Below are 25,345 nucleotides of genomic sequence, written 5' to 3'. Positions count from 1 at the left end.
GCTGTGGTTGTTTTCAGTACTCACAAATACCAGGATTGATCGGAAGCTATTGTACAAAGAGCTCATTCTGGCACCTCTTACAATAGGCTTACTGTGACACTGGTCTCAGTTAGGTGTATTGCACCTCCATGCATTATCCTCTCATCAGATAAAACAGTGGCTTGTCCTCATTTAAATGGTCTCTGGAAGAAAGCAAAGCTGAAGCACGGAGCATCTTATGGATCAGCTTGCAATGAGCATTCATGGATTTTAGGAAAGGCTTGTGCAAGACCAGAAATGTTGGGAAGGAGAGAACCACAAAGCAAAAGACTTGGCTCGCTGTTGCCTAAGAAGCTGAAAGGAGAAGAGCAGAAATGCCACAAATATAACAAATCTCCTTTGCCAGGCAGCTTGGCATCATGAGCAGCAGACAACGCTTTTCTCCAAATAGATACAAATGGACAGCGTGACGAAAGCAGTAGATAAGGGCCCATAGGTTAATGCTGTTAGAGCCCATTCTACCCGTGAGCAATGGCAAAGGCTATGTTTGGTCATGAAATGTGGAGACGTCACAGCATTCCAAGTGCTGAATGCAATTATGGATGCAGTAGATCTCTTGCTAGGACGTGTGCATGGGGAAACGTTTCCCATAGCTGGAGAGATTTCCATGTAAAGATTCCTTCTTGTCTTACGCACTGTGCCAAGGAAAACACAGCACTGGGGCAAGGGAATCTCACAAGAGAAAGAAGCGAGTCCATGAATGAGTCCACTGTAGCACCCGTAATGGGCATGAATGCATGCTGGCCCTTTGCATGGGGGGGAACTGGAAGTGGCTTTGGCCATAGCCCTGCCCTGCAGCTGGCTGGTGTCTCAAAACAGAAGCTGGAGACAGCTGTAACAACCTGTCAGGCTTGGCAGCACTGGAAGAAAGAAGGGAAAAGAAGGGAGGGAGTGGAGGGACAAAAGGAGGTAAGGAAGGATGCAAGAACATTCTTTAAAGAAAGGCTTACATCAGTCCCTGTGTTACTGAACCAAGACGGTCAAGTGAGAAAGTCACGATTAGAGTTCATGACCCCTAGCAACCTATGACCATTAATTATCTCTGGCAGCAATACCGAAGGTTGCAGCAATGTCCGGCCTGTGACTGGGGCTCTGCGTGCTGTAATGTAGAGACACAATAGGGTACAAATACTTGCCTCACAGATGTTAAGTTGAAGAAGATAAAAGCAGTGCCATGGGAAAAAGAGCAGTTAAGTGAGCAAGGTGAACAACAAATCATTGACAGAGATTGCTCCTCCTGGCACCACAGTTCGGTGGTGCAGCCACAGGAGAAAACACCTCTTCTGAGGATAACATATACTCTCCATCTATTGTTTCACAGCTCTTCATCTTCCCTATGTTGCCACACAAATTCTCAGTCATAAAGCACTTTATTAGCTTAGTCCTTAAATGCTCCAGGAAGGAAATCAACCCGGCTGAACAATCCTTCCTATACTGAAATGGCCCAAGAATTGCTGAGTCTGGTTTAAACCCACAACCCTCTAAGAATTTCCTCACTACTGCAAAGCAGGATGGTGGTACTTACAACAGCCTGAAAAGGGGATTTTCTCACTGAGTTTTCTCTCCCTTTGGTTTCAGGGCCATTTCAGCTGTTTTCCTGGGAAGAGAAAATATCCTGCCACCCACAGACAGCAACCTCTGTCTTTCAGATCCCTTTTCCCCCTGAAGGCCCTCCTGTGTGCCTCGTAGTTCAGGGTTTTCAGCCCAAATCAAGGATCAGAATCTAGATTTCAATAGCAAAGGATCTTCAAAGGGAATGCCTGATCTTTCCCTCTGATCCACTTAAGGCCCCTGCTACTCTCAGCTCTGGCTACGGAGGCTGAGCGAGAGAGGAATGCTTTCTCACAGAGCGTACCCTTTAGCCACTCTTGATCAAAGCCTGGATGCTGGTATCCATCCAGAAGCAAACAAATAAATGCATAGGTGAAGAAATGAGGATCTGAAATTTGCCCTTGGGTAGCCAACTTTCTTTATCAATACTGTGAGTATTCTCAGCTGTTAAGTAAAAGCTGAGAAGATAAATCCCAAATATAAGAAATTAAAATCAATAAACTCACTGAGTCCTCCATGTCACAGTTCAGACTCATAAAGAGATACAACCACTAAATCCCTGTAGTGCTGCTCTTTCACAATTGCACACATTTAGAAAAGGGAGGAAAGAGTTATATGAAACATTTGGCTGGGTATAAGAATCAGTTATCTTAATGATGCAATATCAAAAGGAAATATTGTCTCATTTAGAGATCTACCAGCTACAGTCACTACAATACTCCCAAAAGGATGGTAACTATTCTCACAGATGCCTAGAAATTAAGAATTATACTTTCACTATGTTTAATAACCTAGCTGTACTTTCAAGGATCATCTATCTTAGTAAAGCTTTGGGGATCTGATTCAATTGCTTTTTGTCTGCCATTGCTTATCTATAAAACACTTGTCCTTCTGGTGATACTGTGTTCCAGTGGATCTCCCAGAAGTTGGAAGAACTGATGAACAAGGTCTGATCTGCTCACCATGCCTCTAGGACTGCATCCTGTCCTCAACTGTCTTGTTTTGCAGAGCAAAGGACTTACCTAAAAAACTGCAACTGCCTCACCCTGATAGGTGGTCCCACATGGTAGGACAGAGACATATCCACCTTTTGATACTTTGTGCTGATTGTTCTGCTAAAATCAACAGCTAGTTGCTGATTTTTCAGCACAGCTAGCAACATCTGCAATGTGTGAGACATTTGTTTACCTGCATGCAGACAAAGAATAATTTATAATGGATTATTTACAAGGTCACACCATTATGGACCAGCTTTACCTGGAACCCCAGAGTAACACCAAAACTGATAAGCTGTGCAAAGAAAGACAGCTGAAATGCAGCCATTCCTCAAGCGAGACATTGTAGTGCTTGGGAATGTCATGTGCATGTGCTTATGATAAAGACAAAACATCAGTGTAATGTTTGCTGGTGTGAAAAAAAGGACTCAATATAAAACTTCCCAGCCAAATTTCTGAGGCGTGGTGGCTACCATGCTTTTTCGAGGGTTATCAACAACTCATCCAGTTCAGGTTCCAGTTGTTTCCAGGCAACCTTCACCAGCTCTGTGGTCAGTAAGCCCATGGTTCACTATGCCTCTGAGTGGCAATCGACTGAATCCTCTTCCATTTTACTTGCTCCTTGATGTCACTCAGGTTGATGTGGAGGTGTGAGTAGAGAGTAAAAAGCTAATGTGGGCACTTGGCCTTTACGCATATGCAGTGTCTAGCAGTAAGGAAACAGTACTGGGAGCAAGCCTAAGGACACGGTGCTACCAGGAGACTGCAACGTGGGAAGGTAGGATCTTGGAAAGTACTGCAAAGTAGATGGCAGGAGCCGAAGGGAGGAGGGGATATTTGTGGTCCCTGGGGTGGACTGAATGCGAGGCAGAGCAAGGAGGTGGTGGGGAGAGGAGAGGCACTGAACCCACCTCTGCTATTAAGCTTGTAAGCACGTTGTTACTTCTCTGAGCTGTGTTCCAACACAACAATTAAAAATATTAAAAGTATTAAAAATGGACTCATCTTGAAGGTTTCAAGAACTCATCTTGAATTTTATGCCACTCCTCACATGCTTAGAATTAAGTGTATACTTAGGCGCGTTCTGGATGGGAATGTAAACTGATAGGCAGCACCAAATATCAGGCTAACAAATGTGTGTAGGGTCTTTTCAGCTTCCTACGTAGCAGTGCCTTTCAGCCTCTCTCAGTAGTCCAGAGTATATTGTTCTTGTGATTAACAAACCACAAGATGGATTTCTTTCCAAACATCTGATGCCTCGTGAATAATTTTCTTAATCAAAATGAATAAGCAGGAAGCACATATTTTACCATTGTTGCTATGATACTGTGAATTATTGCATTTTTTACTCAACTGCTCTTGTGGTTTTGTACAGTTCTAGGAAATACATGAAGAAATCATTCTGGAGAAGGGATTAATGTGATGCTATAGAAGTTTGGATTCAGCTCTCTACCAGATGCTGAGTCATAAAGAGAGAGAAGGATGTTTCAGAGGTAATGGATTATGGATAGAGTTTGTAGGTTTCAGTATTTATTCTTATTAAAAATCAGTGATATAGATCAACAGTGATTCTTGCTTGTCCAAGATTGCTGTCAGTTACAACTTCTGGTCAATATGGGAGAGCATCTGACCCTGGCACAGCACCAGCTGTACAGCTGCTGGTGCAGGTCTCAGGGCAAGAGGGAGGTAGGCTGAAAAAACAGCCAGTGCATGTAGGGGAAAAAGATGTGCTGTGAGTCTGGAGAGTGAATAAGGGAAAAAATGGATAATTTTTTAACATTTATTGATTAAATCCTGCCCAGTCTCTTCATGGAGCACAGCTGTCTGCCATAAAAGTTAAAAGCCAGCACAGATCAACAGCAGAATCGTGCAGGGAGCAGTGCAGCTGTACAGCTTCAACAAATCCAGTGGTAAATGTGCATGTCAAAGCACAGAGCCCTGGGCTCTCCCAGGTGCTCTGGGGGCTGTGAGCTTGGTCTTTGCCACCATGCTATGGCCATCGGTCCTCAGGGTAGCAGCTGCTGCAAGGAGAGATGGAGCGTTTCACCCCACCTCCAAATAGTGTAGCGTTCGAGCCATGTCGCTGGGCTGGCTGGATTTCTCTCTCACACACACGCATGCATGCACACAAACAAAGTGACGATGACGGCAAAACACAAGATGGGAAGTGCAGCTGTCAGGAATTTCTTGGCTCACATGAGAAACATGAGGAGCGGCCAAGAGAATCTAGAGGAGAAGGGCAAATCCCTCATAAAGAAAAACAAAGTAGACAGAAATACAAAAAACAGGACGTCTTTTAAGACTTGAGAAAGTGGAAGGAAAAGAAAATGGTGAGGAAGAGAAAAAAGGGAGAAAAGCCAGAGAAAAGCTGGGGAGTTATTGATGCTGCAGGATCACAGACCCGATGGCTGTGTGCTAACTGTGCTAGGTTTATAATAAACATCAAACTTCAGCCCCAGCTGCATTCAGATGAGCCGAGAGTATGTTCCACAACACTTGTCATTTTCCTACCAAGACATTTAGTGATAGATGGGAAATGAGCTGGTGATCTCTGTGTCCATCTCCTAACAGAAGCGAGCTGCCACGAAACCAGGAATTGTGAGGTTTCCCACTGAAATGTTCTGCTCAAGCTCAGTTTTAATTTGTGCTGGAGAGTTGTGAAACCAAGCCCTCAGACTGATAAAAGTGGGAGCGAACGTGGGTGAGGCTGCTAGCTATGTGGGCAACTGGAGGGATAGGATGGAGAACATCACTCTGGCTGCTAACTCTGTGCACTTGCACAGAGAATCATTTACAACTACTAAGTGTTGTAGTGACCTCTAAAATATGTGTCTGACAAGAAGGCTATTTAAAATAAAAAGCATTTTCTAGTTCTGGGACAAAGCAGCAATCTAAGTTCAGAGATGCCTCTGAGGATGATGTGAGCTTTCCCTTGTTATGCTTCTGTTTGCAGCGTACACTCAGGGAAAAGAGTCAGTCACCATTGCTGTGTGGGGTTGCTGAACCTACATTCCTGAAGGAAGAAAGATGCAAAAGTCAGGAGTGAAAGAGAAGCAGTCTGTCTTGAGCAAGAGGATGAAGAAGGTGCTGGTTTGGAGGAAGCCCTACAGGACCTCGAAGTGGGGCTGGACCCACCTGGTCCTTGGCTGTGGGGTTGAGCCTGAAGGCCAGTTGGCTGGAGGATGCCGAGTTCCCCTTGCAGCTTGACAGCTAAGTGCCTCAGAGACCCCCAAAGTGGGACCACAGGACAGAGAGGTCAGTGCCAAGCACGTGATTTTCAATGTGTCTCTGTTTCTGTCTTGTAACTTTTCATTTTGGCTGCCGAGAACTTTATTAACCCTTCAGTGTGCTAGAGTATGTTTGTCTTTAACCTTGTCTGGGCACATGCCTGAGCCCAGATCAGTCCAAGGCTTGCTGCTCTTCTGGAAGCAATGAATCCAGATAAGATAGCGTGTGCAGACTGCGCACACTTTGGGTGTCTACAGACCAGGATGCATTAGGAAATGGCCACAGTATGGTTATGAGGGCACACCAGGACCAACCCACCAGCCTGGGGTTAGTACCGTCAGTGAGAGTTCACAGACAGAAATTCCTCAGGTTTACCCACCTGCCTGTCTTGGGCTAGGGAAAAACTGTTGGGAGATAGCTCAGCATGCCTTTTTATCCCAAAATGTCTCACCTAACAGAGACAGCCTCACGGGCTAAAGCAGATGACACCATTAGTAGAAAAAAAGACAGGGAGATTTTGAAATGAGACCTGACTCCAGTCTGGTACTTCAAGATCAGTTTTGAAGAGTAAAGTGTGTGCAAATATGTCCTCTGCAGGGTGAGCCACTTCTGTCCCTGCCTTTTGCATGAGTATGATAATTGCAGCTCCTTATCTGTACTGAAATGCACCCTTCTCCCTCCCGTTCTCCCTCCCTCTCCTGAGTCCTCAGTCCCAGATGCTGAGTTCTTTCAGTCACTTATCTGGCAGGTATGTATGAAATGCAGTGTTAGTTCAAGGATTAATGAACTAATGTACTAATAAAATAAACATATCACAAAAGGCACCACCTGGTCAATATGCTTAACATCTTGTGCAACAGATAAACCCAGAAGGATCTGATGAAGCCACAACAATTGTTATGTTTACAGAGTAGTTATACGTTACTGAGCAACTCAGACAAACAGGATTCATCCCTGGTCAGTCCTCCCTTGCTGTTATATCACTCCAGGGAAGTGTGTTTTATTCAACTGCCCGTGGAGCCTGGCTATTAATAGGGGCCTGAAGCGCACCAAATTGGCCATTGGCAGTCCCATTAAGACGCATAAGTGCATATTACTCATTTTATAGTTTGTGTGTAATTTGAGCCTTTCAAATTTCCTTTCAAAGTCTTAATTTAGTTACATATCACTACCTGAAGCAAAGGTGATGAAGTTCAGGGGAGTTTTGCTGTTGGACTCCCTGCTATAAGGTGGTGTTGGGGCTGAAAGTCTATGTGCATTCAGGACACAAACTACTAGAGGCTGTGGAAGTGTGCTGGGGAAATATCACAACTGTCATTGGTGACCGCCTACTGTGTTAGATGGACTATTGTCCAACCCAGTTCAGCTGTGCTTATATTCTGTGCTACATCATGGCTGTCAGCCCACGTGTCAGCATATGGCAGCTTCGATTTGCACTTTTAACTAGGCAGTTGGAGAGGACTCCAGGCTAACGTAGACTATTTTGAGGGTTTGCTGACAAGCCTCTACCCTGTGCTAAAAAATAAAGTCCTATCAACCATGGCTTCATCTCATCAAATATTGCTGGTTTAAGAAGGAACCATCAGAAGACAACCTGTCTTGCTGTCTTCTGTTTTGCCCGAGCACACTGGGATTGTCCAGATCACTGGGTGGTTGGTCCTAGTCTGGCTGAGCACTTTCCCAAGCAGAGGATCTGGATAAGCCCATGTTGGCAATACGAAAATCAATCTTCAGAAGGCAACTATACCTTCAGGAAGGGAAAAGCATGGTCTTTTATGGGAACATAATTACCTAAAATATATACACTTGGAACATGATGCTCAGATTGTACATGCTAAAACCCTTCTCCCCTCTGGCTGTGCAAATTCTGAGGACCCTGATCACCTTGGCATGAATTATTGAAAGGAACAGAACGAATGCTTAAAAACAAGAAAACGTGTCTGCGGTCCAAGATGCTTTTTAAGCATCTCAGTGATTCCTTCTTCAGCCTATTGCCTGCTGCCTCCTAAACACTGCAGATAGTCCTTAATTCCATTAGCTCTGTATATGAATGTTTAAGCTGACCACTAGCATCCTGTCACTAGGAACAAACTTGCCTAAGGGGAATTATTACACAGTTATGGAAGTATTGTTTCTTTTTCTGAGGCATCCAGTGTTGGTCACTCAGTGCAGACAGGACTTTGGTTGATAAGGACTATTGGCATGGAAATGTGAAGAAGAGTCTTTTCTTGGAGCTGTGTTGAATAGGAAAATTATAGTAGTATTGAGTAGAGTTGGTACAGAAATGAAGCCAGACATTCCGCTTTTTGTCTTGAAGCAGCTGTAATTTAATTTCAGTTGGGATGTAGCACGGGAAGGTAATGAAGAAGTCAGAGAGAGAGCAATAAGAACTGAACAAGGCTGGAGCAAAGAAGCACTGGACAAATTATCTTTCCTATTTTCTGGTGAGCATGTAACATGTCAAAAACCTGCTTTATGCTTCATAGCAATATTATGATCAATATTACTGATACTATAATCATATATATGATGTGTGGAACCAATAGAAAGAAAAGGGGTTTCCTGCAGTAATGGGTAGGTTACCAGGCTGGAAAACTTACAGAAACCAAGAAACATTTTGCGTCTTGCTACCTGTCTTTTTGATTACATTAGTATCTAATATTAAAATAGGTCATGACTCTGCTATGCAAACATACCACATCAGACCTTCAGTTAAGTTGTCATGGAGCCATCGTTTTCATTGGAAAATCAATTTAATGCCTCTCTGCCAGCTTTGTGATACTTTTTTCTTGGGACAGATTTCTCAAACAACTTGAAGGAATGGTTTAGTGCGATGTGGGAAGAGGTGACGTGTAACAGATGATAACTCATGGGCATTTTTTACCTTGTCAAAAACGAGTCATACAGTTCACCTCATTAGGAAATGTCTTTTGAGGGACTTGAGAGATTTGGGGACGTTTGTGGGAAGATGGTCTGGTGGCTGAGAGAGGTTTTGCTATAGGAAAAGAGCAAGGTGTTGTGTGTCTGTGAATGAGATTGCTATCTCAGATCATTCTGGGTTCACTGACCATCAGTGGTGTTAATATTGACCACTCTTAGCATTGGGAAAAGGGGAGGCAAGGCCAGTGTTTAAAAAAAAAGAAAGAAAGAAAAATAATAGGAGATATAAACTAGTTACCTGCAATTGAACCCTTCATATGGCATCTCCTGTCACATAAAGTATCTCAAAGCTCTTCTGTATGGATGTTGAGAGATTTATGAAAGGAAGTGACTTGGAAACAGAGGAGAAGGTTGCAGATCATGAACTCTTGCTGAATGGTTGGGGAATATAGTCACATCTCTTGCTTTCCCAAAGTACTTCATGGAGTACATGAAAAATGGCATGCTGCTAATATTTTTTTCTGTTTGAATCTGGTCTCTGTCAGTTAAGCATGTAAAGAAAATCTGCAGGGTAACACTGGGCAGTATCCAGACTTGCAACTGAAGCAAGGTACATACAAAAGAGGAGGGATGAAGTATCAGTGAAGAATTCCTCCTGCATGATTTTAAATTACATTTCTGTGTATCATAGTCTCCTTTGTACAGGTTATGCAGAAAATATTGCTGCCTTCATTTCTCTTGGACAGCAGCAAAACAGCACAAAGGGAATCTAGAGTCTGATCTGTAGAAGAAACAAAGGACTGCAAATACAAATTCAGTAAAATTCAGAATTATGCAGTTTCATTTATGCCATTTCACTTATGCTTCTATTCATTTTCAAAACAATATTTTGAGTGTGTGAAAAGTATGTTGATTCTGAACAAAAAAAATGTTTATACAAGTTGCTAATGTGATTTCATTAATCCACTTTAAAAATGTAAACTCATTATTGCTATTGGTTATTTACATTAGCCTCAAGGAAGTGTAAAAGGACTGCTCGAGGGTTTACCTTGGAATAACTCAAACCTCTCAATTTATTGTGGCATATGGATCAGCTTGAGAGTATTGTCTTCAACAGAGAGTAGTTATCAATGGATCACTTTGCCAGGCAGCTCTCTGACAACACGGGGGATGCTCAGCAGAGGGAGACCAAGAAGAAAATCCTAATGAAGGAAAAGTCTATGAAAAAGTGCAACAGGTATATTTTGATAAGGAATCTGACCTCACAGGTCCTCACATTGGAAGAAACAAAAGTCCTGGGCAGTTTTAATCTTTTATTTCAGAGTGTCCCCGCAGCTACTGGCAAATACCCAATGCGCTGAGACACAGGTCGTCCCCTGTTATCAAGCTGGTAATGGAGAAAAAAACTGTATGGGGAACTTCATGGAAGGCAGCCAGTCAGATCTGGTTTGCATTTATCCAGATCGAGAATTTCCTTTGCTACTTACTGGCGTCTGCTTAACATGAGCGAGATGAGGGAGAAAGGCTGTCTGCAATGAATCAGGCTCACTCTGGACAGATAAAACAGAAAGGCAACAGCAGGGACTTCAGTACTGCAATCTGGAAAACAGAATAATAATAAAAAAGGGATTAAAGTGATAATTTTCAGTTGACAGACTTTGTTTGTAAAGCTACATTCGTCTAATGGGGAAACTGAATTTCCTGGATAGCATATGTATGTTGCCGTGGAGTTACTTGATTAAATAATTAATTGGAAAAGAAAATACAACTGCGTGTAGGATGATAAAGTATATAGTCTCTGGCACCCCCAATTTTTTTGTGTGAATTACTCCAGTCCCACCAGCACACTTCTGAGGGAAGCTTTGTCTTCATCCCTCACTCCTGCAGGAGAGCAGGCTGGTGCATGTGAGTCAGATTTATTCCTTACCTGGTAAGTCAGTCTGGATCAGGGGTGGGACAGAAAAATGTTGTTCCTCCTGGAGCACAGTGTTATCTGGTAGGTACAGCTAACCAAAACAGATATAGCCATTCTGGTCAAGACATATATTAACTCTTCATTGTTCCAGGCATCATCTCATGGAGCTTGTACAAAGGCTGTGCTAGCTTCCCAGGCAGCCTGCTCTTGAGGGAACTCAGGAAGACAGGGCAGTTATTTCCTCTCCTGAGGCAGAAAATGTCCTTTCTGAATCTTACAGCCCGGGTTAGTCCAGGAGGCAGCAAATACGAAAAAGCTTTGTGGAGCTCTTCATTGCGCAGATGTGAAGACCTACAAAGGATAGGTGTGGGCAAATGGGGACACCATGGTGTATCCCTGAAATCTGGGTCAGAAGCCACATCAGGATGAAGACCACAACCAAAGACAGAGCTTCCCCCTTGCTTGCCTCCCCATTTCTACAGCCTGAGCTGATCCCCACCTAGCCAGAGTGCTCTGCATTGCGGAAGAAGCAGAACGTTTTGACATTGGCAGTATCCTACAAGCCATACCAAGATAAAATGATACCAGGGGTTTAATACAGAACAAGTTTCAGCACAGCAGCAGACTTTATCAATCATTACGCTTTTGACTTTCATTTTGTAAGAAGACATTCAAAATCAGCTTTGGTTTATTTGGCATAATTACTATAATAGTACTCATCAGCTTGTTAATGTATAAGGCCCAGGTATTTGGCATTCAGGTCAATATGCCATACATAGATATTCCCTATCTTTGCACAGTGCTTGTTAGTGTAACGCTCAGAAATGGACTAATGTTGTGTGAATAATTTCAGCAGGGCAGGATTATTTAGATCTACTCACCCCCAAACTCACATTAAGAGCCATATTTAAATTCATAGGAAGCAGAGAAGACTGCACATATGAAAGGCGGCCTCACAGCGATCTGCAGCTTTAAAGAAATTAACCCTTTGGAAGGGTATAACTTCATTTATAATTTCTTTGCCTCCAGCTCAGTGGAGCATGAAAAAGATCCACTCCCTCTCCCAAACCCAACCCAAGTACTTAGGTGAAAGCTATCTCAGAGAAAAGCAGTACATAATAGTCTTGCAGACCTGGAAGCTGAAAGGTGTGGTCTTATCTTGGTGTGCACATTAATAATCCAATTTCTTCCAAGAATTTCATATATTAGTCAATGCTTATCATGGTTAAGTTTATAGATCCATAGGGACTTATAATGGGTCCATAAATACCTTTCCCTAAGTCACTGTTGAGACTGTAATTAGGAAATTATTTGGCTTGTCTGTTTCAAGCCTCAGCCACTAGGCTCATGTAATTTTTGGTTGCCTTTATAGAGAAAAAAATGTGTTATGTATTATCATAATCACCAGTAAACTTACAGAACGAGAGTTCCTTTTCTCCAGAATGTTTTCCATTTTGCCACAAAAGCCATTTCTTGTTTTGCATAAACACTGGAGTGGAAGATTTTTCATTATTCTGGAAGAGACACTTAATACCATTGCCTTTTTTATGCAAAGGAAAATCAGACAGGGAAGAGGTTAAATGTTTTATTTTGGTTTCTGGTAGAGTAGCGATGAGAGGTGTATGCTGGCAGATGTGACCTTGGAGGCCAATGTTCTGGGCACCCTGGCGTCCGCAGCAGCAGTGGAATTGGACCAAAGATGAGAGAACAGGCTCCCCATGCCTGCAATGTGCTGTGCACACTAAAATATGCTTAAATGCCCACACGTCTCAGATTGCAGGGTAATGTAGCTTCGTAGTGCTTTGCTTTCTTCTGTATGAGTTACGATCCCACTCCAGAAACATGCCATGAAATTGAATTCACTTAGAGTGGGAGGAGACAAGAAGTTGTAGAAGTACAGTCACCTATGTATATCCCAATGAAATATGTCTAAAATATATACCAAGGCAATACACAAACCTGTGCCCAGAGAAAATCAAAAGCCATGTTGTTGCTGTTATTGCTATTGTTATGGTTATTACCTAATATTAATTTATTTTGCCTAGGAATTTTTTGGCTGAATTCCTCTGTAAGTGTTTTTGGACTGTCTCTGTTATGATGGTGTGTCCATCAGATCAGGGCATGGATAGAGGATTGCTGTTTGATAATCCGCACATGTGAAGAGATCAGAAACTTAGTGGTGAACAAGCAAGAAGTCAAGGTAAATACTTCACTGCCTTTTGAAGGGTCCTTACTGAAAACTAGCAAAGACAATGCAAATCTTTCTATTGTGTAGGGTGATGACTTTGTCAAAGAGCAGGTCATCACCATTATACTTCAATTCAAAATATGGTAGTGCTTAAGTGTTTTCAGCTCCCATTAGTTGTACATGTGATCAGATGATAGCTCACTAAAGTGACTTGAAGGATTTTTTTCGCGATACTTGGGATTGAAAATTTTGCCACTGTTTCTTTCTGATATGGACACGGTTACAGGGCTCCCTAGTCTGCCTTATTTCAAGATTTGTCTAATACCATTGTATTTACTTTAAATTGGCCAGGAAGAAGACTGAAGTAGAGGATATGGAGGCCTGCCCACTGCACATGATCCTGGATGGGAGCCTGACTTATCATCATTCCAAATTTGCATTGGTTTCATTGCATTTTCAATATGGAACAAAGGTACTTCTGTATTTTTAATGTTTTTTTATAGATCTAATTCTATTTGTGTAAAGGAAAGTCTTATGATATGGACATGTTATATCACCTTTCATATAACAACAGTCTGGTAGGAGTCCAGAGCTATTAACTAGGATTGTCCAAACATAGTGAGCAAAGAGTAGTAACTGGGGAAAGGATCAGATACAGCCGTAGTTGCCTGCTCTGCTTCAGTCCCTCTGTCCCTTCAAAATATAAGGATCAAACAAAAATTTTTCACGTTCGTTGTGATTTGATATAGGCTAAATTCACTTTAGGCTTAGATGCCTATCAGATTGTAGCAGCTTCTTCATCTCCACTGCAGCAGGAAACTTTCATTTGATTTCCAAGGGACTTGAGTTTGAGCTTCTGCTAAATTAAGTTGTTTGAGTATTAGGGCCTCTGAAAACTGTTACTGAACTCTTCCATCCTCTATTCAATTTCATGCTTCTAATTTCTGTGCTTCTAATGAAAGGGATGTTTACTACCAGGCATCTAACTTGAACTGATCTAGCAAGTTGCTGAGAAATGTAAGTTGCAAAACGTTTGATATGAATGAAGTTTTCTCCATCAAAAAGGTCTTATGTCAAAAGTGAAGACAAGTCTCTGCTTTTGCTTTTAGTTAAGTACTGGATGTTAGACATTAATCATTGAACTGGAAATCCAATTACATGATTATTAATCAGATGCATTTTTTTTCAGCTTGGGAAAAAAAAGGCCAAGTGAAACATGAAAGTCCACTGGGAAACATAGCCAATTAAAGCAATTAAAAGAGGATGTAGAATTCTTAATTCTTACGCTTGGCTAGAAGGATGATTGACTGGGCTTGACTCTCCTGGAGGTGGGTGTTCTGGGCAGTTTTTTTATTTGCTTCTTAAGATCAAATGCTTCTGTTTCCTTTATGAGGCATAATTAATTTTCTTTGTAGGAAACTTTACTTATTATGATATGGGTAGCTGATCAAGATTAAAATGTTTGATCAGGTTAAGCGATGCCTGTCATTTGACATTCCCACTCACAGAGAGAACCACATATTCCTTCCACTTTCATAACATTCTGCAGACAGACTTTCTGACAGCTGAAGTGTAGCCAGTAAATTTCTTTTCCATTAGTTGCAAATTGTACAATAATATACTAAAGTAATTACACCATAAATCTTCTTGCCATAAAGTTAGGCTCTGCGGTACACACTCATAAAATAGTGCAGTAGCAAATAAAATCACTGCATCTGTATATATTAGTCTTGCAGTAACTTTTCTGAGGGTGGTCTAAAACATTGACAAGAGTATATTGGGAGGAACCAGGAGGAATTCAATGTTTCTTTTCTTTTATAAGAGAGGGGCTATGGTTCTTCAATAATTAGTGGTACCTTGTAGTTGCTCATGGTCAGAGCAAGGATTATTGCCAACAATCTCCTTAGATGTGCATTGTGAACTAGAATATAATATTCCGTGGATCATCCAGGTTGCAGTGAGTCTTAGTCGAAGATCTGAGACTGTGTTGAATCACCTAAGGAGTCTACTCAATCTAGACAGAATACCTCTAGGCTAAATATAACCAGTGCATGTCTCTAAAATACTTTGAAAATGAGGGAAACACAAATGAGAATATTTGCACTAAAAGAAGTAGCTGCTGATACATTTATTTCTGTTAGGTCCCTAGAAAAGGACAGACAGGGACTGTAATAAAACACTTTCTCAGCACCTGAATGTGAAGAGTCACCATTTAGCATTCACCACTGTATTGCAAACTGTGGCAATAAAATTATGATTTCTAGGCAGTTTTTTTCCCAAGGCCAAGAGTTACCCTGGAGACAAAGCTGCTTGTAACCCTCCTGATACTCATTGAATTGTGCAATAAGAAAGTTCCTTCCTTTTTTTGGGAGAGGAGGGCAGCAGCTTATCCACTCCAGTCCTGACCCATTTTTTTTTCCCTTTCAGCCAAAGACTGTAAAGATCTGTTTATTTCCAGAGAGACCAGGGGCTGATGCAGTCTTCCTTCAAGCTGTAATAGGTGTTTACACCCAGATAGCCATGGACCTTTCACAGGACAAGGAGCCTGTGCTTAAAACTTCTGTACTGGCCCCAAGGAATGGGGATGTGCATGTGCCCTTTGACTGTACAGCACCTGCTCAGCCTTCCTCCTTCTCCAGGTGGGCTACCAGGTCCCCAGGAAGCCATATATTGCTGAAGAGCTCTTGATCCAGCTCTTCCCATTGCTCACCTGGATGCCCTGAGATAAGAACTGCAGGCTGGATTTGTGGGAGCCCACGTCAAGTTTAGTTTGCTACAGTGTGTATGGCTCAGTAGACAGAATGTGTGAGCTTTGCTTTCTCCCCGGAGCAATGTCAATGGTGCCATTCACTCCTGCCGCATGAGGGGCAGCATTTATAGAGGTCAGGTTATTTCCAGGGCTGTTCATTTCTTGTGGCTTGGTGGCACAGGTGGAGAGATGGATTCATGGTAGTGATCAGACTGCTGGAAAAAACAGTGCAGAGGCAGGGCAGGAAAAACTTCTGCTGAAATAGCCAACATCGCGGCTTCTGATTCTGCATAACACTGCAGCCACGGACCTCTGCCAGGGATCAGCCACAGCAGCAAGAGCACAAATAACCCTCAGCGTGGGAGCATTTCAGGTGAATGGGCTTTGCTATTCTGTGAATAATTACCCTCATGTAGGCAGCATCTTTGACTGGGTCTTGAGCGACAGCAGTGTGAAAAGGGCATTTGACTTTGATTCATCTGGGAACCGGGCACGTACAGGAGCACGGGAGAGATATTTTCCCTGCACATCAAGTCCAAGGAAGTACATTTTATTGTATTCACTATATTTGGTGTGATTTGCTGCACTCGGATATTCAGTTGCAATTAGGTGGTTAGAGACTTATCATTAATCTTCGGCTCTGTGCTGCCTATCAATCTGTTCCCTCACATAGCTTATGGCATTATTCTGAACATTTTGATTAGGAAATATCCCTGCCTTGGAGCTGTTGCTGGTGGTAGGATTTCTGTGTGCATCTCCTGTCAATATCTAAATTTGTTCTATTCAAGGCTCTTTAGAGCACTTGTCTCTCGAATGACAATTATATGTCTCTTGTCTGATTCAGAGAGATCTCAAAACCCTGCTGAATTGGTGCCCTGACATTAGACCACCAAGAAATTGCTTCTTCCTTTATACCTGAGCATATTCCTTGATGAACTTTCTGATTTTTTTTTCTCTCATTAAGATTTCTTAGGATTTTCAGATTCAGCTAAGTTATCTCCTTCTGCTTTTTTCCTTCCTAAAAAGGCTCACATTCTTGTTGCCCTTATTATATTTAAAATGCTTTGAATTTGATTCTGCATTCACTGGTCTTCCTGCTTTTCAGTTCACTCTTGCATAATTAATAAGAGAAAATCAGGGGACATTGAAGTGTACTTGTGATGGGGAAAGAATTTGTTAGAAAAGCCGCTGTGGGGATGGCAATGGGGAACCTCTACTCTTCAGGGAGCTCTCTTCCAGGTCAGGAGACTTAAAGGCAGCTCTTAATTCTCAATGCTTTTAACTGATGAGAGTGGTCAATAAGCGGATGGACTTCTCCTGACCTGCATCCTTCTCTCTGGAAGCTTTAATCTTGTTTATCCCTGGTCTGATATGGGCATATGGTTCATTGTTGATCTCTCCTACCAGGGAAGAAGACCTCAATACATCACAGGTAAAGCTGATCTTTATCCATGCAGCGCTCAGCTGCCCTGAAGAAATGAACCTCTACAGATCTATGGGGAAAGTTTTAGACAAATCTAATCAACCGCGTTGCATTCTATATCACAGATGACATTCCCTTTGAAATCCTCAGGATGGTTTCAGGTAGCTATGAACTTAAGGATTGTTTTCAAGTACTAGTAAGAATAGATTCGTCCAAGATAGGAACTATAAACCAACCCTTTTCTATACCATGCTGAAGGTCACCATGAAAGACAATGGGAAGTGAATGGGATCCACTTTCAATCTTCCAAGATTAAAGGCCTTCCTTTAATAATAATAATAATAAAGAAAAAAATAAAGGCAAGAAAATAAAGCTGTTATTCAACCAGAGTATTGGACGTGCTGAAGAATGTGATGTGAATGGAGGTATGAAGAGATCAGACTTGACAATCATAGTATTTTTGAAATCTGTGGATCTACCTCTTCAGTTATACTCTCCTGCTGATGAAAAAGTGTTGAATAAAGCTATAAAGCTGGGCATTTTGTGGAGTTTAACATAAAATGAGCATTAGCTCCTGTGAGGTTTTCTTTCCCTGGGAGTATCTCTGGTACACCTCTTAAGCTTGCTTGAAGTTCAAACTTTTTACTTCTCTGTTTAAACAAATGTGGATTGTGCTCTATTATGTTTGTCACAGATAGAGGAAGGCAAACTGAGCTGAGTTTTGGATATTTTTCCTCTGCTTCTTTGAAGAGATAGTGTGTCAGATTGATTCTAATTTTCCCCTATATATTAAGGTTGCAAAATGTCCATTTTAATAGGCTCCAATCACCTGCACAAAACCCTGCCCGAACTGTTAACCAACAAACTAAATCCTGTGGACACCTACAGTCTAAGACATAATTAAAAAAAAATAAAGAAAGAAAATAAAGAAAGAAAATAAAGAAAGAAATGTGTCAGACAAGTAAGTATATATGAATTTCCTATGATAAGTATTTGCTGTTACTTTAGCAATAGCCAGATTTATTACAAATGCTATAACTATAATATTGAAATTAAACCGTAGGAAGAGAACAACACAAAACCAGCTATTAATCCTTGTGCCTCCAAAATTGTCATGAGAAGAAAAGAGTTTTAGGAAAGGATCAGAGACTCCTCACTGTCTAAAGTCCCTGCTGTGCTTTACTTTCCACTGCTGGATACAGAGAAGCAAATCCAAATAATTCACTGCATATCTTGACTTGTTTTTATTTACATTTGGCATCAGGATGCAGCTGTACTGACTCTTCCCGATTAAGACAAAGTCATCTTCATCATTCCATGTTTAAATAATCCTTGTGTTTTCAGTCTCTTGTAGTATACATCCTACTAGACCATTAAACTATCATCTCTGTTGGGTTTCTATGAATTTTTTCATTTTCCTGCAGCTGATAAAATGAATGATGATGATGATGTACTTCTTACCAAAAGCATCTATCATTTAAACTCCCACACTTCCCCAAGCCTTCAGTACTGTTAAAAGTCAATTTAATGCCTTTATCCCTTCAATTCATGAAGACTGACAATAGTGTTTAAATGGAATCCAAACGGTATCTCCAAGTATGTGTTATTGGAGTTAAAATCTGGACTGCTTTGTCAGAAGTTCATTGTCCTGTAGAGTTCAGGCTTTATGGTAATGTGGGTTAATTCTATGCAATTATGGAAGATCAGATAAAAGTTTTTCTATTAGTTCCTAGGAAAAAATGCTTATTGTGCAAAGAAGCTCGAAAGTTTTGCTTTATGAAATTGTGTTTTCTCTGTCTTTCCCTCTTTCTGGGAACTGCAGAGATCTTAAGCACAAAACTCAATTTGTTTTCTAGTTCCATGGTGGAATTCACCCAATTGAATGAGTACTAAACAAGTTTAGATTGGCCAATTCTTTAAAAAAAAAGACCAAGATGACTACAGCTGGTGTCAGCTGAACTAATGCTGGTGGAGACATATTTTGTAAATCCAGGTGATAACCAAAGCTGGGATAACCCATGGGAAAAGACAGACTGTGTGGGAAAGGTGGAACTGGCTGTTATTGGCAGAGGTTTTTCCGATGTTGATTCACAACCCCAGCCCCAAACATTTCCCAGCCTCATCAGAAGCTCTCAGAAGGTTATTCCATTTTTTTGTGTGTTATTTTACCCTCTTGATGTCATAGTTTATGTCTCCTGGTGGTTCCTACAGGAATAGTACAGGGACCTTCCAGTGGAAGGTGACACTTTGGGAAGGGTTGAGGGGTATGAAGTTGATTCCTGCTAATAGACTCTAATAATTAATGGCATTAAGAGCTGGAATAAACACATTCAGCCTGTATTGTGCCTTGATCCAAAGGACATGATTATCCATTCCTCACATAAGTTAGGGTCTCAGGACCTTTCACAGGTGGGCAGCTGTGACAAGCACTGAGCATCATTCAGGAAGAGGGACATGCTGTTTTTCTGGAGGAGACTTCCCTAGCATTTTTGATTGGCTTTGACAATGATGATCTTAGCCGCTAAAAGGAATACCGGGAAGACAAGACCAGTTACATTGAAAAAAACAAACAACAACAACAAACCAACACCCCACACCAAAAAAAACCAAACCAAAAACAAAGAAAAGAGAAAATAAAAAGAGTTGAAGCCTGTGGCTGAGACAATCAGCGCAGGAGACTATTTGACATGTTTAATTGAAGACTATCACAGGTAGGACTGGGAATTCATACTAACGTAAATATCAATTTGCATGATTAAATTTAAAATCTTACAGCTGCCTGAAATTCAGTATAGTTTGTACTGTCACATCCTCTATATGTGTGTATGTCTTATGCGTCTGAGTATATTAGCCAATTTCAACTAAATCAGATGAAGGGGTTCAGGACAGTAGGACTTGGGATAATTCAATTCTCCTGAGATCTTTGGAACATAGCAACTACAGATTGTGCCAAAGTGAAAACTAAGCACTCTGAGAAATTGTATTTGTTCCTTGGTTGTACATCACTTACAGGATATTCTCAAAAGAAATGAGGAGACCACAGGAAATGTTTTTAAGCTGATATGCAAGAGGCTTAGAGCTATGTTGGCTTTCTGGTATGGGTGAAAGTCTCTTTAGAGTGCTTCGACAGTGTTACTCGAGAGATGACTTGAATCCCAACTTTTCTACATCGCCTACATTCTGCCTGGTAAAATATCATAAACATGGACTAAAGCCGGAGAGTGGTCTCCACTGGAGACATATCCATAGCATCAGAAACTGAGTACAGATAGAGCAAACCCCACTATGCAACGTTACAATGAAATGGAGCACAGCCTAAGCAGAGTGAGTCATACCCCCAGTCTTTAGTTGCAGTCATGGAGATGTGCTGGTCAACAAGCAGCTCCAGTCTTTCTGCAGTTGTCATTATTTGTATAGCCTGTGCATGTAGGACCTCAGTCATGGTTGATTATCCTGCCAGTCTGCACAGTGCAGATCTGAAAAAACCCAAACAGATTTTGCCTCATGGAGGTAAGTGTATTCCACTGTATTTTTCTTTTCATTGTACATGTCACTGTTTCCTCATCTTTAGTCTACTGCCTCCAGGGAGAAAAGGAAAATATTAAATGTCTCATCTTAGGCAAGAGGGAATAATTCAGAGAGATTTTCACCTCAGCACAAGCCTTCAGAGTTGGTTCTTTGTTGGTAAATAGTATCAGATAGCTCAGGATTTGGAGAAAGACACTGAGAGATTTCAACTGCCGATTGAAAATTTAACTGAGAACTCCTTATCCAGCATGGGTGGATTTCAGAGGAGCCATGGGGTTAAAAGGAAACCAAAGAGTGAAGCTGGAGGGGGTTTATTTGGTCTCCCTATAGATACAGGGGATATCTATATATAGATATAGGGGAAATTCCTGGGGCTGACCCTCCCAGAGGCTGTGAAACTCTGGTCTACAGAAATGGAATACCAAACCAGGTGCTGAAATTGCAGCAAACCTGCAATAATGGCTGTATGCTCACAGCTTCTCAAACCGAATAATGTCTTTTTTTTTTGGTACAGAAAGTGCTCTAGGAAAGGTGACTGAGGGCTAGCTTGACCCTCTAAATGAACTGCAGACTCAGGCTATCTGAGGGACGCAAGGCGACTAGACAGCAGCAAGACTTGAGGGAGCAAAATTTGCTTCTTTCTCCTACTTCGTGACACAAGAACTCCTGACTGAGAAAAGTTATGGCATGCTGGGAGGGGCCTGATTTTTTCTTTTTGTCCCCAGACTTTCCTCATAATTAGCGCAGTTATTGTCTGCCAAGACCTGGAATGCTGCTGCTGAAAATGTCAAGGCATTTCTTATGTTCTTCAGTATAAGAAACCACAAGCGATGACAAATCCAGCCATCAGCCAGTCTTTTATCATTATGCAGCATTATGAAAATCATCTCTCCATATTGATAGGCCAACGGTGCCATTGATTGTACAGTCAGCGCCAGACTTATGATCCTTTAAACCACATAAAGATTATCTTGGTTTCCTTTCAGCTGCATAATTTATTTCTTGCCACTTGCTGCAAGAACGCATTTGGGACTACCTGGCTTTCTACTTTCAGGTATCCTATCAGGCTTACTTTCTTGTAGGAGCTCAAGACATCTGTTTTTGTGGAGGTGAAATAAAGGGGTTCAAACAGCTAAGATGAAACATGAAAACTCCTCAAAAAATGTAAAACATGACTCCTCCTTCTCTACTCTAATGCTGGACCCTGCTCTAGTTCTAAGGAATATGGGCCTGTGCCTCTCACCATAAGGAGGGTCCATGTTTCCATGACACAATGGTAGTGGGATACCTTTCAATCTTTTATCTATCTGTGCTCACAGGAACCCTAGGAAGCCAAGGGCTGCTGTTATCCGCTGTTCTAGAGACAAGGGCAGAGAAAGATTAAGGCATCTCTGTTGCTGGGGAATCAGTGCCCTCAAGGGCACTCATTCTTCTTTTCTGGAGGCTTCAGGAATCTCACGGCAGAGCTCTGGTCCTCCCACACCTGTGGACAGCTGGAGTAACATTGCTGCTCACTGCACCTCCAGTGGATGACTAGGTGAGGGCCACAACTCCTGCTCATATCAGGGTGGTGCAGTGCCAGTGCTGTGGTGGAAGCTGAGGCAGGGAAGCAGGGGGCTGCTGGGGGACTCCATGGGTCCTCTGGCCTAGAGAAGAAATGAAGAGAGCCCCTCTGGAGAATGAGGACGTTGCAGACCAGCCAAGAGATGCCCTCCATTCAGTTCACCTTGCAGGGGGTACTGTGAAGATCAACAACCCGATCTACCACCCGACAAAATGTGACCAACTTTGCCAAAAATAAATGGTCATGGCACTTAAAAAAGACAGCAGGATTTAAAAATGCTCAAGCTAAAAAGTTATGCAGAGGTTGTCAAGACTGGAGCCAGTGGCTGTAAAGTCCCTCAGGTTTCCTGAGCTGCTGATCACGCTGTCCTGCCCACATGGTGTGGGGAGAGCATGGCACAGCCACCCGAGGATGCCCAGTGACAGGTGGCCATTTTGGCCAGCCACGGCATCGAGGCACGTCACGAATGTGCGGTGTTACAGCAGAGGTCCCTCTCTCTATGGGCAGGCTAGCTGGGACCTTCCTGAGATGAGACCCTTGGCTGGCTGCAGTGAACTCTGCTCTGCGAGGTCTGTGCTGTCGTCGTGCCTGGAAGAGACAAAGGTGGGAGCGACGTGTCGGGTGGGTGGCTGGGCTGCGAGTGCTGTAACCCACACTGCACCGCAGGGAGGTCAAAATCACCATTCCCTGCTTGTGTGCGCTGTATTTAATACGAAGTAAGGGCAGGAAGTGTCAAGGTCTAAGGCAAGAGAAAAAAAATTATAACAGAGAGCCGAGGAGATAAGCAACCTGAGAGGGGATGGGGCCTGATCTGATTTAATGACACAAACTTGAATGTCTTAGGCCCTGTTCTGATTTTGCAAAAAACTTTACAGAAAGAATAAGAAGACTTAACTATGAAACTTTTATGCAGCTTTTCTGGGTGCATTGAGGTATGGACTTTGTGTGCAATGGGACATTTAAATATTCTGCCACCATGCTGGGCTGCCTGGATCTCACAGCAGGCTCCAGTCACACCAGCCAACAAGAGAAAATTGTTGTGACATGAATGGGCTGCAGGCAAGCAGCATGAATGGAGAAGAAAAAGGAGCTAAGTCACATGTAAGGCTTTTATGTCTCTCAATACTCAGTGTGTTTTCACATCCAGTACATGGGTAAATTACAGAGAGAGGTGTACTTTGGGAGCTATTCTCGCATGTCCTGAGCCAATGTCATGTTCTGGTGGCCACAACAGCCCCCGCTATGAGGTATGCTTTGGAGTTGGGAAGTCTGCACGCTCCTGATTATGCACAAACAATAGTCCTGCAGCAGAGGTGGCTGCAACAATGCTCAAGGCAATCTCGACTGAGCAGGGACACATCATTCTCCGGGAGCCATTCTGCCTTTGCTTGGAGCAGGTAATGGGGAGAGAACTGGGCTTTCTGCTGCTTGCTGCTGCTCTTCTGTCCAGACTGCCTCAGGGGATCGGTAGCTAGTACTTTGCCGAGATAACATTTATTCAGTTTTAAGAACCTGGGAGACTTCATGCAATGATGTCATCTTGCATTGTCTGGAAGAATATTATGAGTAAAAATAAAAATTAAAAATTAAATTGTGTTTTGCATGTAAAATGCAATGCCAGATCTGTGGTAATATCATGACTCATATGGGGTGAAACTTTGAGTCTTCATACAGCATTATTTGTAAAAAACAATATCTGGAACCACCTTGCAATAGTAACACTACTGTTTCTTTAGGACCTTCCTCTGTCCACTGGACTTGATCTTTTTTGGGGTTGTTTAAGTCCTTGGGGCTTTGAAAAAACTTCTGGCAACTTTCTTTTGTGTTGTGGTTAAGTAGATGCATTTACTGCAAGAGGGCAATAAAATTAAAGAAGTCAATAGCAAATAACAACAACTGTTTATCTTATTTGAGGTCTACAAAGCAACTAAAACTGAAATTGACAATTGACTTTAAGCTGACACAAAATACAATTTGTGTGATAAAGCTCCTTGTGGATCCCCAATCAACCTAGCGTCTCTTCCTAGTTGGAATAGCAAGAGCTTGGATATCACTTGGTTATGTGGTGTAATATACCAGATTTAGAACTATGTAACCCAGTTCAGAAAATGGTCAAACACACTATGGAAATCAGTTAAAAATATGGTCTAATACAAGGATTTAAAACCTACATTTAAAGTTAAGCACATTGGAAAATTGTTAGGAACTGGGAGTTCCCCTTGTTTTAGTTGCTGTGTGCTGAAAACTCTTGAATATCTGGCAATGGCAGATAGTGAATAAGACAATTTTCTTGAATCAGTGCCTGAAACTACTAAGTCTGTGAGCACTCCCAGGAAACACATCCAAGGATTTATCTGAGAATCAGCATATCATGAGACCCTCTGGGAGCCTTCCTTCAGTCCTTCATAGATTGTAAGGCTCCAGCCAGCTGGATGTAAGTCATTAAAGCTCCTTATTCTATCCATTAGTGCACTCATTAATATTTCTCAGTAACTTGGGACACAACATTTCTCATGCCAATCTTAGAAAAGTTTTCTCTTCCATCTAATTTTGACCTAGAGACAGCTGTAAGGACCAAAAGCTCACCACTGAGTGTAAGAAAAACTTTTTATAAAATTTATGTTTGCAGAATCTGTCATTCTAGGCAAAGCAGTAGAGGCATTTTACTTTAGAGATTAAAATCTTCCATGAAGTTGTTGACTGTAGGGGTATTTAACTTTTATCATTGGGCTCAGTGTTCCTGTCTGAAGCTTATTGAACCACTAACTGTAAAACAATGAGCTTTTCACAGCAGGTCTCAAAAAGAAAAACAAAGAAATGCAAAGAAAGACTCCTTCTGGGGCCTTAGGAACTGGATAAACATGGTGCTAAATTGTTCATATACTCCAGAGATGGGTACCATTAGAAGACAGCCAACTTAAGCATGAATAATTGCTTTTGGGTAGAAAAACAGAATCACAGAACGGTTGAGCTTGGAAGGGTCCTCTGGAAGTCTTCCTGTCCACCCCCACTGCTCAAGCGGGAACGACCTAGAACCACTTGCCCAGGACCATGTCGAGATGGCTTTTGAACATCATCAAGGTGGGATCCAAGTTTTGTTTCATTGCATGTGTATATTCATACATAGACATGTATATACTCTTATACTAATATGAACATAGATTATATATGCACATTTATATGCATATGTAAATATAAAACCTATCATATATGTATATATGACCATGTATTTTAACAGCAACATCTGGGTGCTCAGCAAAAATTTGAGGACTTGCATTTACAGAA

General features: G+C 41.9%; 1 long non-coding RNA gene across 10 annotated transcripts in view; it reads left to right on the top strand.

Moving 5' to 3' along the window:
• LOC129208951 (uncharacterized) overlaps positions 1–18,351 on the top strand; it is a 46,100-nt gene extending 27,749 nt beyond the window's left edge. For 4 of the 10 annotated variants that reach the window (XR_008577917.1, XR_008577921.1, XR_008577923.1 and 1 more), the window contains 7 exons: positions 3,961–4,078; positions 5,539–5,840; positions 12,654–12,808; positions 13,148–13,268; positions 13,986–14,124; positions 16,953–17,929; positions 18,032–18,351. This is a non-coding gene — a long non-coding RNA (uncharacterized LOC129208951). Of the gene's footprint in view, positions 1–2,501; positions 2,657–3,960; positions 4,079–5,538; positions 5,841–12,653; positions 12,809–13,147; positions 13,269–13,985; positions 14,125–15,726; positions 17,930–18,031 lie in introns of all 10 variants that reach the window. The other 6 variants (XR_008577922.1, XR_008577918.1, XR_008577920.1 and 3 more) reach the window with 6 other exon arrangements.
• Positions 18,352–25,345: the final 6,994 nt, after the last annotated feature.

Source organism: Grus americana, chromosome 7 (genome assembly GCF_028858705.1).
Source record: "Grus americana isolate bGruAme1 chromosome 7, bGruAme1.mat, whole genome shotgun sequence".
In the NCBI taxonomy this organism is placed as follows: domain Eukaryota; kingdom Metazoa; phylum Chordata; class Aves; order Gruiformes; family Gruidae; genus Grus; species Grus americana.
This window is presented reverse-complemented; position numbering and strand designations above follow the sequence as displayed.